This window comes from Gossypium arboreum, chromosome 8, assembly GCF_025698485.1.
Source record: "Gossypium arboreum isolate Shixiya-1 chromosome 8, ASM2569848v2, whole genome shotgun sequence".
NCBI lineage: Eukaryota > Viridiplantae > Streptophyta > Magnoliopsida > Malvales > Malvaceae > Gossypium > Gossypium arboreum.
The window spans coordinates 28,764,243-28,772,426 of record NC_069077.1 but is presented as its reverse complement, the minus strand read 5'-3'; the positions used below and the strand labels follow the sequence as shown (position 1 = coordinate 28,772,426).

At 36.0% G+C, this 8,184-nt stretch overlaps 1 non-coding gene across 1 annotated transcript; it reads left to right on the top strand.

Annotated features, from left to right (window-relative positions):
* The first annotated feature begins 4,339 nt into the window (after positions 1-4,339).
* Positions 4,340-4,446, top strand: LOC128279961 (small nucleolar RNA R71). Its single transcript, XR_008270145.1, has one exon. It is a non-coding gene; the product is annotated as a small nucleolar RNA R71 (small nucleolar RNA).
* The last annotated feature ends 3,738 nt before the right edge of the window (positions 4,447-8,184 follow it).

The following is an 8,184-nucleotide window of genomic DNA, read 5'->3' as shown; positions in this document are numbered from 1 at the left end:
AAGGTGTATTGTATGCTATTCTGTAAGCCCATAAAACATCATCTAGTCTTTTGGACCAATCTCATTGGTTCAAGCAAACTACCTTCTCAAGTATGCCTTTGATCTCCTTGTTCGCTAGTTCAACTTGCCCATTCATCTACGGATGGTAAGATGACGCGACCTTGTGTTTCACTCCATGTTTATCTAATAACCATTTCAACCACTTGTTCACAGAATGGGACCCTTCATCGTTGATAATAGCTATTAGGGTTCCAAACTTTGTGAACACGTGTTTCTGCAAAAACTTCATCACAACCCTAGCATCATTTGTCCGATAAGCTTCAACCTCGACCCATTTAGACACATAGTCTACTGCTACCAATATATACTTTTAACCAAAGGATAGAGCAAAAGGATCCAGAAAGTCAATACCCCATACATCAAACAATTCTACCTCAATGATATTTGTTCGAGGCATCTCATTTCTATTGGTAACATTTCCATCTCTTTGACATCGATCACAACTCTTTACGTAAGTATATGCGTTTTTGAATAGTGTTGGCCAAAAGAATCCTGCTTGTAATACTTTGGCCGCAGTACGAGTACCTCCGAAGTGTTCCCCACTTGGAACTAAGTGACCCCAACTTGGAACTAAGTGACAATGGTATAGAATCTTTTGTACTTCATCTTCTGCCATTCTGTGCACTTTTTAAACAAATATGGCTCTTCCCAGAAATAGTATTTCACATTGTGAAGAAACTTTTTCCTTTGATGATACGTCTTATCAATCGGCATCAAACCACAAGCTAAAAAGTTAGCAATATCAGCAAACCAAGGGGTATTATGGACATGATTTACCTTGAGTATGTGTTCATCTGGAAACGTCTCTCGAATTGGTATAAGAGGAAAGTTCCCTTCTTGTGGCTCCAATCTAGACATGTGGTTTGCTACTTGGTTTTCCACTCCCTTTCGATCTTGAATTTCTAGATCGAACTCTTGAAGTAGAAGTACCCACCGGATCAGCCTCAACTTAGCGTCTTTCTTGGAAGGTAAGTACTTAATTGCCGAGTGGTCCGTATAGACAGTCACTTTGGTACCTACAAGATAAGATCTAAACTTGTCAAAAATAAACACAATAGCAAGTAACTCTTTTTCTATTACCGTATAATTCAGTTGAGCTCCTGTCAGAGTTCGACTTGCGTAGTAGATGAGATGAAAAATTTTGTTCTTTCGCTACCCTATGACAGCTCCTATCGCGAAGTCACTTGCGTCACATATCAATTCAAATGGAAACTCCCAGTCTAGTGTGACAATTATGGGTGCCGAAACTAGCCGACTCTTCAAATCGTTGAAAGCTCTTAAGCATTCTTCATCAAATTTGAACGTCATGTCCTTCTCCAATAATTTGCATAAGGGTTTAACAATTTTGGAGAAGTCCTTGATAAATCTTCGATGGAAACCGGCGTGGCCCAAAAAGCTCCTAACACCCTTTACAGATGTTAGAGGTGGGAGTTTCTCTATAACATCTACCTTTTCTTTATCAACTTCTATTCCATGTCTTATTATCCGATGGCTTAGAACAATCCCTTCTTGTACCATGAAATGACACTTTTCCCAGTTGAGTACCAGGTTTGTTTCTTCGCATAACCTTAGTACCTTTGCTAGATTGGCTAAGCAATCATCATAAGTATCTCCAAATACTGAAAAATCATCCATAAAAACTTCCAAATACTTCTCAACCATGTCAGTAAAAATAAACATCATACATCTTTGAAATGTAGCAGGTGCATTACATAAACCAAATGGCATGCGTCTAAATGCAAATGTACCGTACGAGCAGGTGAATGTTGTCTTGTGCTGATCTTTTGGTGCTACTATAATCTGATTATACCCCGAGTATCCATCAAGAAAACAATAATAGTCTCACCCCGTGAGTCTATCCAGCATCTGGTCCAAAAATGGCAAAGGAAAGTGATCTTTCCTAGTCTCCTTATTCAGCTTTAGGTAATCGGTGCAAATTATCCATCCCGTAACTGTTCTAGTTGGTATCAACTCATTATTCTCATTTTCAATGATCGTGATACCTCCTTTCTTTAGCATGCATTGGATCAGACTCACCCATGAACTATCTGAGATGGGGTAGATTATACCTGCATCTAACCACTTGATGATTTCTTTCTTGACTACATCCTTTATGATAGGGTTCAGTCTTCGTTGTCCATCAATCGTCCCTTTTTCACAATCTTCCAGGATAATCTTATACATGCATACAGATGGACTAATACCGCGAATATTAGTTATGGTCTATCCGATAGCCTTCTTGAATTGTTTCAACACCAGGATGAGTTTCTCTTCTTACTCACTAGTCAATTTTGCTGAAACAATCATAGGCAAAGTAGAAACGTTACCTAAATAAATATATTTCAAATGTGAAGGTAGTACCTTGAGTTCTAATTTAGGTGACTCCTCGATTGACGCTTTTGGTTGGGCATAAGCCTTTTTCTCCAATTCCAAAGATTCAAAACTGGATTGCGGATTAAATCCTTTTTGATTAGCTTCTAAAAGCGCTAAGTATTCATCCTCCTCTTCATCTTTCGGAGGATCTGATGTCAAAATTTGTTCCAACAGATCCTCGACATAGTTGAGCTCCTTTTCCACTATTAAATCCTCTAAATCGGATACTGCAGAACAATCATCAATTATGTTAGCAAATCGCATAGACTTAAAAACGTTAAATGTTACCTGATCATCCTGAACACGTATAGCTAGCTAGCCCTTCTGCACATTAATAAGGGTCCTTCCAGTTGCTAAGAATGGTCTTCCTAAGATAATTGACATTTCTTTGTCTGCTTCAAAGTCTAGAATAACAAAATCAACAGGGAAGATAAATTTATCTACACGTACAATTACATCCTCGATTTTTCCTTCTGGATGTGCTAAAGATCGATCGACTAATTGAAGTGTAACCGTAGTAGGTCTAACTTCACCTATCCCCAACTTTCTAAATATTGACATAGGCATCAAGTTAATACTCGTACCTAAGTCACATAATGCCTTACCACAATATGTTGCTCCAATGTTGCAAGGGATGGTAAAACATTCAGGATCCTTCAAATTTGGGGGTAGTTTATCTTGAAGATATGCACTGTATTCCTTCGTTAGAGCTACCGTCTCAAATTCTCCGAGTCTTCATTTTTTTCACAGGATATCCTTCATGAATTTGACGTAGTTCAGCATTTTCTCAAGTGCTTCAACCAACGGGATGTTGATAAGAAGTTGCTTGAAACTTCTTGAATTGAATCTCCTGCTTCTGCTTTTGAAGTCTTTGAGGGTGAGTGGTGGTGGTTTCTTTACTGGAACTGGTTGATTCATCCTTGTGGCAATTCTACATTTAATGGAGTTGTTAGTTGATTAGAATTAGCTGGCTCTAAAATTACCTTGTTGGGTTTAACAGAGTCTGGTTCTTGTGAAATTGGGATTTCAACACTCGGTTGAACTTCCTCTGGATCTTGAGTGTCAACTTTCTCCTTTTCAGCTTCGATGGTGTTGAGCTCTACTGTCTTTCCACTCCTCAATGTCAACGCTTTGCAATGCTCCTTCCCTAAATTCCTCAGATTCTTAGTATCATTAGGTAAAACACCTGGTGGTCAGTTTCTGAGTTCAGTTGCAAGCTGGCCCATTTGGTTTTCCAGGTTTTTCAACGTAGCTTCTTGGCTTTGGATTAAGGCATCATTCTTAGCCATGTATGCCTTCAACAAATTTTCTAAGCAATTGGATGGTTCAGCTTGGGTTGGTTTCTGAACTTGTTGGGGAAAACTAGGTGGCTGGGTTGGTCTAGGTTGGGCGTAAGTGTTACTGGTTCCAACCCCTTGGATATTCCAACAAAAAAATTTAAGTGGTTTCGCCACGATAGGTTATAGAAATTGATTGCAGTCTTTGCCTTCCTCGATTTTGGTCCAGGTTACCTATGTAGTACATGGATTCTGGGTTTGATGGATATTCTTCAAACAAATGTCCTTCCCCACAATAGACATAGGCTATATTTTCAAATTGGGTTGGTGGTTGTGCTACAAAACTGCTAGACGCAATAGTATTAAGAGTTTTTGACATCGAGGATATTGATGATACCTGAGATGCGAGTGAAGTAAGAGCATCTACTTCATGTATTCCGGCAACTCGTCTTCCTGATTCTGCTCGATTGGTTGGCCATTGATAATTGTTGCTAGCAAACCTTTCAATGATTTCATAAGCCTCATTATATGACTTAGAAAGGAGAGCAACGTTAGCAGAAGCGTCCACTACCATCCTCGTGTGAGTATTGAGACCATTATAAAATGTCTCAAGTTGGATGTAATGTGGGATTCCATGATGAGGGCACTTTCGTAATAACTCTTTGTACCTTTCCCATGCCTCATACAAGGACTCATCATCCATTTTTTGGAAAGCAGTGATCTCGTTCCTCAACTTAGCGTTCTTGCTAGGCGGGATAAGGAATCTTTCTACTAACTCTTTCCATGTGGAAATTGAGTTTGGTGGCAATGAGTTCAACCAGGCTCGAGCTCTGTCCCTTAGTGAATATGGTAACAACTTCAATCGTAATGCATCTTCGAGTACTCTGGCTATTTTGAAAGAATCGCTCACCTCCATAAATAGTCTTAAGTGTAGGTGAGGATCTTCGGTAGGCATTCCACTGAATTGGCCCATTGTCTGAAGCATCTGGAACATGATTGGCTTCAGCCCAAACTGTTGTGCCTCAATTTCAGGTCTCCTAATACTCAGATTTAAGATCATTAAATACTGGCATGACAACTGTCTTAAAGCTCTATCCTTATCATCAACAATAAGGATAGGATTTTGAGTAGGGTTTGCTCCATTTATTTGATTTGGATTTTCAAAGTTCATCTATTCGGTCCTTCTCTGATTTGCTTGTCTTCTTCACTCTCGAAAAGTTCTTTCTATCCCAGGGTCTACAGGGAGTAGGTCAATAATTCAGTCAATACTCATAAACACCTGAAATGATCACAAAAAAATTAATTAAGTTAAAAATTAAATAGAAAAAATAAACCAAAATGTAAAACTAACAAATTCACAAATAGTTACTTTTTAAAACAGTCCCCGACAACGGTGCCAAAAACTTGGAATGACGAAAATGTGCTAGTGTACACAATCGCAACAAGTAATAAAGTGACAAGTAAATGTCGAGCTATTGTACCCACAGGGACTGCGAAAAGAATTATTTATGAATGCTATTTAAAACACTTTGTCGAAGAAAAATATTTGTTTTGAAAAAGGGTGATTAAAAAAATAAGATTTTAAACTAAGTAAACTAAATATATAAATCTCAAATGCACGATTTCAAAATATCATTTAATCAAGATGACATAATTGTGTTAATTTAATTACATTTCTTTAACTTAGAATTATTAAACTCATGTCTATGTTGTAACAAATAAATTCACAGAAATCGGTAAATTGCTACCTTATGAACATATTCACTTACACAAATCCATTCATCTCTTAACATATCCCTATGTTAATTCAAACGATTAAACAAATTTTAATAAGCAAACATGTTATTGCACATACATACTCGTTAAATTGAACTAATCTCTTGCATGTCCCTATATCAATTCAAACGATTAATTAAATCTAATAAGCACATAAAAGACTATGTGAGGTAACAAGGTATCCTTACCTTGAAATAGTTTAATCACAAAAATCTTGCAAGTTATGCAAGGCAAGCGTATCGCCAGATACATTTCTAATTTAACCTTCAGCTTCCTTAGAAGAATAAACATGCACTGATTAAGTATTGTGTCCATTAATTACAATTTCAATCTGTTTAAATAATTAATTCATTAGCTACCTCACAATTGTAATGCAAGAATAACTTAGGCATGATTTACTTAATCAAGCATTTTATCGAGGCCTATAATAGCATAAACACAATTTTAATAATTTAAGCATATAAAATGCAATCAAGCCAACACGAATTAAATTTAAGCTAAGCTGATTAAATTAACCACTCCAACAACATAAATATTCATAGATATGTAAATCATAACAACAATAAAAATTAAAGAGTTAGGGACCAAGAATCAAATCAGGCGTTTTTCCGTGGCTTGACTAGGTTGCTCCGTTCTTCCTTCTTTGTTTCCCTCGCCAATCAAGGCTTCTATGAACACTCAATTTCTACTCCAAAATGGCTGAAGAAGAACCCTTTCCAAAGGGAAGAAATCAGCACAAGAGCAAGGGACTTGGAATGGGAAAATGAGAGGAGAAAGTGAGAGAGGAGAGAAGAGATATAAATGAATGAGGGATGCCTTGAATGATCAGCCAAGGGGGTTTTTATAGCTGAATGTGGCAGCTAAAATTTGCTAAAAATAGCAGCCAAAGGGCCACCCCTTGGCCGGCTATCTATGTGGCAAAGTTGATGGCTTCAACTTTACTAATTTTGGCTTAGGGCAAATCTTCAAAGCCATCAATTGTGGAGGGTCTGATTTGCAATTTGAAAAAGTCTTCAAGGGATTCTTTGCAGCTTAAATAATCAGCTAATAAGCTGAATTGGGTCAGCACTTGGACGGTTTTGGGCTGTCCTCTTCTTGGCCTGTTCGGTTCAATCGGACCATTTTTTCATAATTAATTAATAATAATTTATTAACCCAAATTAAATTGGATATATATTAATATTAATTAAATTATGAATTAATACACATAATTTTGGACCATCTTAGATTGCAAATTAGTTCACCTCGATACTTCAAATTGCTTCTCAGTTTTGTGCTTTTGGTAGTTTTTGCCAAGCCATTTTTCGCCGTTTGTGCAAATCTGTCGAAAATAACCAAAATTCATCAAAAATAATTATAAAATTAACTAAATTCCAATAAGTCATATTTTAAGTGCACTTTAATTATTCTATAAAAATTAATTATTTTTCGACAAGAATTTAACCGAATTCGCATGAATTTAAGTTAAAAGGGTATGAAAAAGTGTGTAAATTTTTGTGTTTCCACACCCCCAAACTTAATTCATTGCTCGTCTTGAGTAATACACAAATTTTGAAATTCAAAAACACTTTTGAAAAATTCCTTCAGAACAACATTTTTCTCAAAATTATGAATTTAGTATACGTATGCTCAAAGACAAGAAATTTGATAGTTATGCTGCTTAAGTATACATATCTTTCAAAGTAATCTAAACAACTATTATGATAGCAAAAATTAGACTAAATGCTTCCTAATAAAGTCATGTTAAACCTTACCAATGTCCCTTATTCAAGATTAAGCTGCAGTCAATAAGTTTAACTTATGTCTTCATTTGTTGTACGTAGCAATTTCTCTCCACTAATTTAGGTCGCATTGGAACTTTTAAATCAATAGGTCTTTAACAAGGTTGTAATGTGGTTGGGCTTAAGGGTAGGTAAAAGATAGATAAATTTAGGCTTTAAACCCTAGACTCAGCTTGTATCAGACTTTCGATATAATTACCTTCAGTACATCAACTTTCTTTGCTTTCACATGCTCTTTTGTACATCTTATTTTATGGACTCATGCTCTCTCTCTCTCTCTCTCTCTCTCTCTTTTTCAAATTCGAGCATTTTGCTGAATGGACTACAATTTAAGGGCATTCGATACTTCCTTTCAAGTCCCCCAAACTTATTTTTAAAGAATACTTCGAGTAGTTTTTTTTTTCAAATTCGAGCATTTTGCTAAATGTACTACAATTTTAGAGCATTAGATACTTCCTTTCAACTCCCCCAAACTTATTTTTAAAGAATACTTTGAATAGTACTGAGTCTAGTGTTTAGGTCAATTTTAAGATAGTTAAGAGAAAAGTGATGGCTAAATTTGCAAGGGTTCAAAGAAATTAGGCCATATAGTCTCAAAGTGGGGTTTCAAAGGATAAAAATTTCATCATGGTTGGCTTGAAAGGCTCAAACGGTCCAATCAAAAGTTGCCTAAATCATTTTCAATGTTCCATGCTTCTTAGGATTTCGCCTCAAGAAACTACTAAGTTAATTCTAAACACTTAAACTTTCATGCATGCCTAACTTTCGTAAGGAACTAAAAATTTATGGTACAATTTGCATGCTTTATTAGAAATACATTCATGTCATTATTAAGCTAACATAATAAATTATTGGAATAATAGAACTTTATTTATACTAAATTTTAGCATACTTAACAAAATTTCAAATTATTGAAC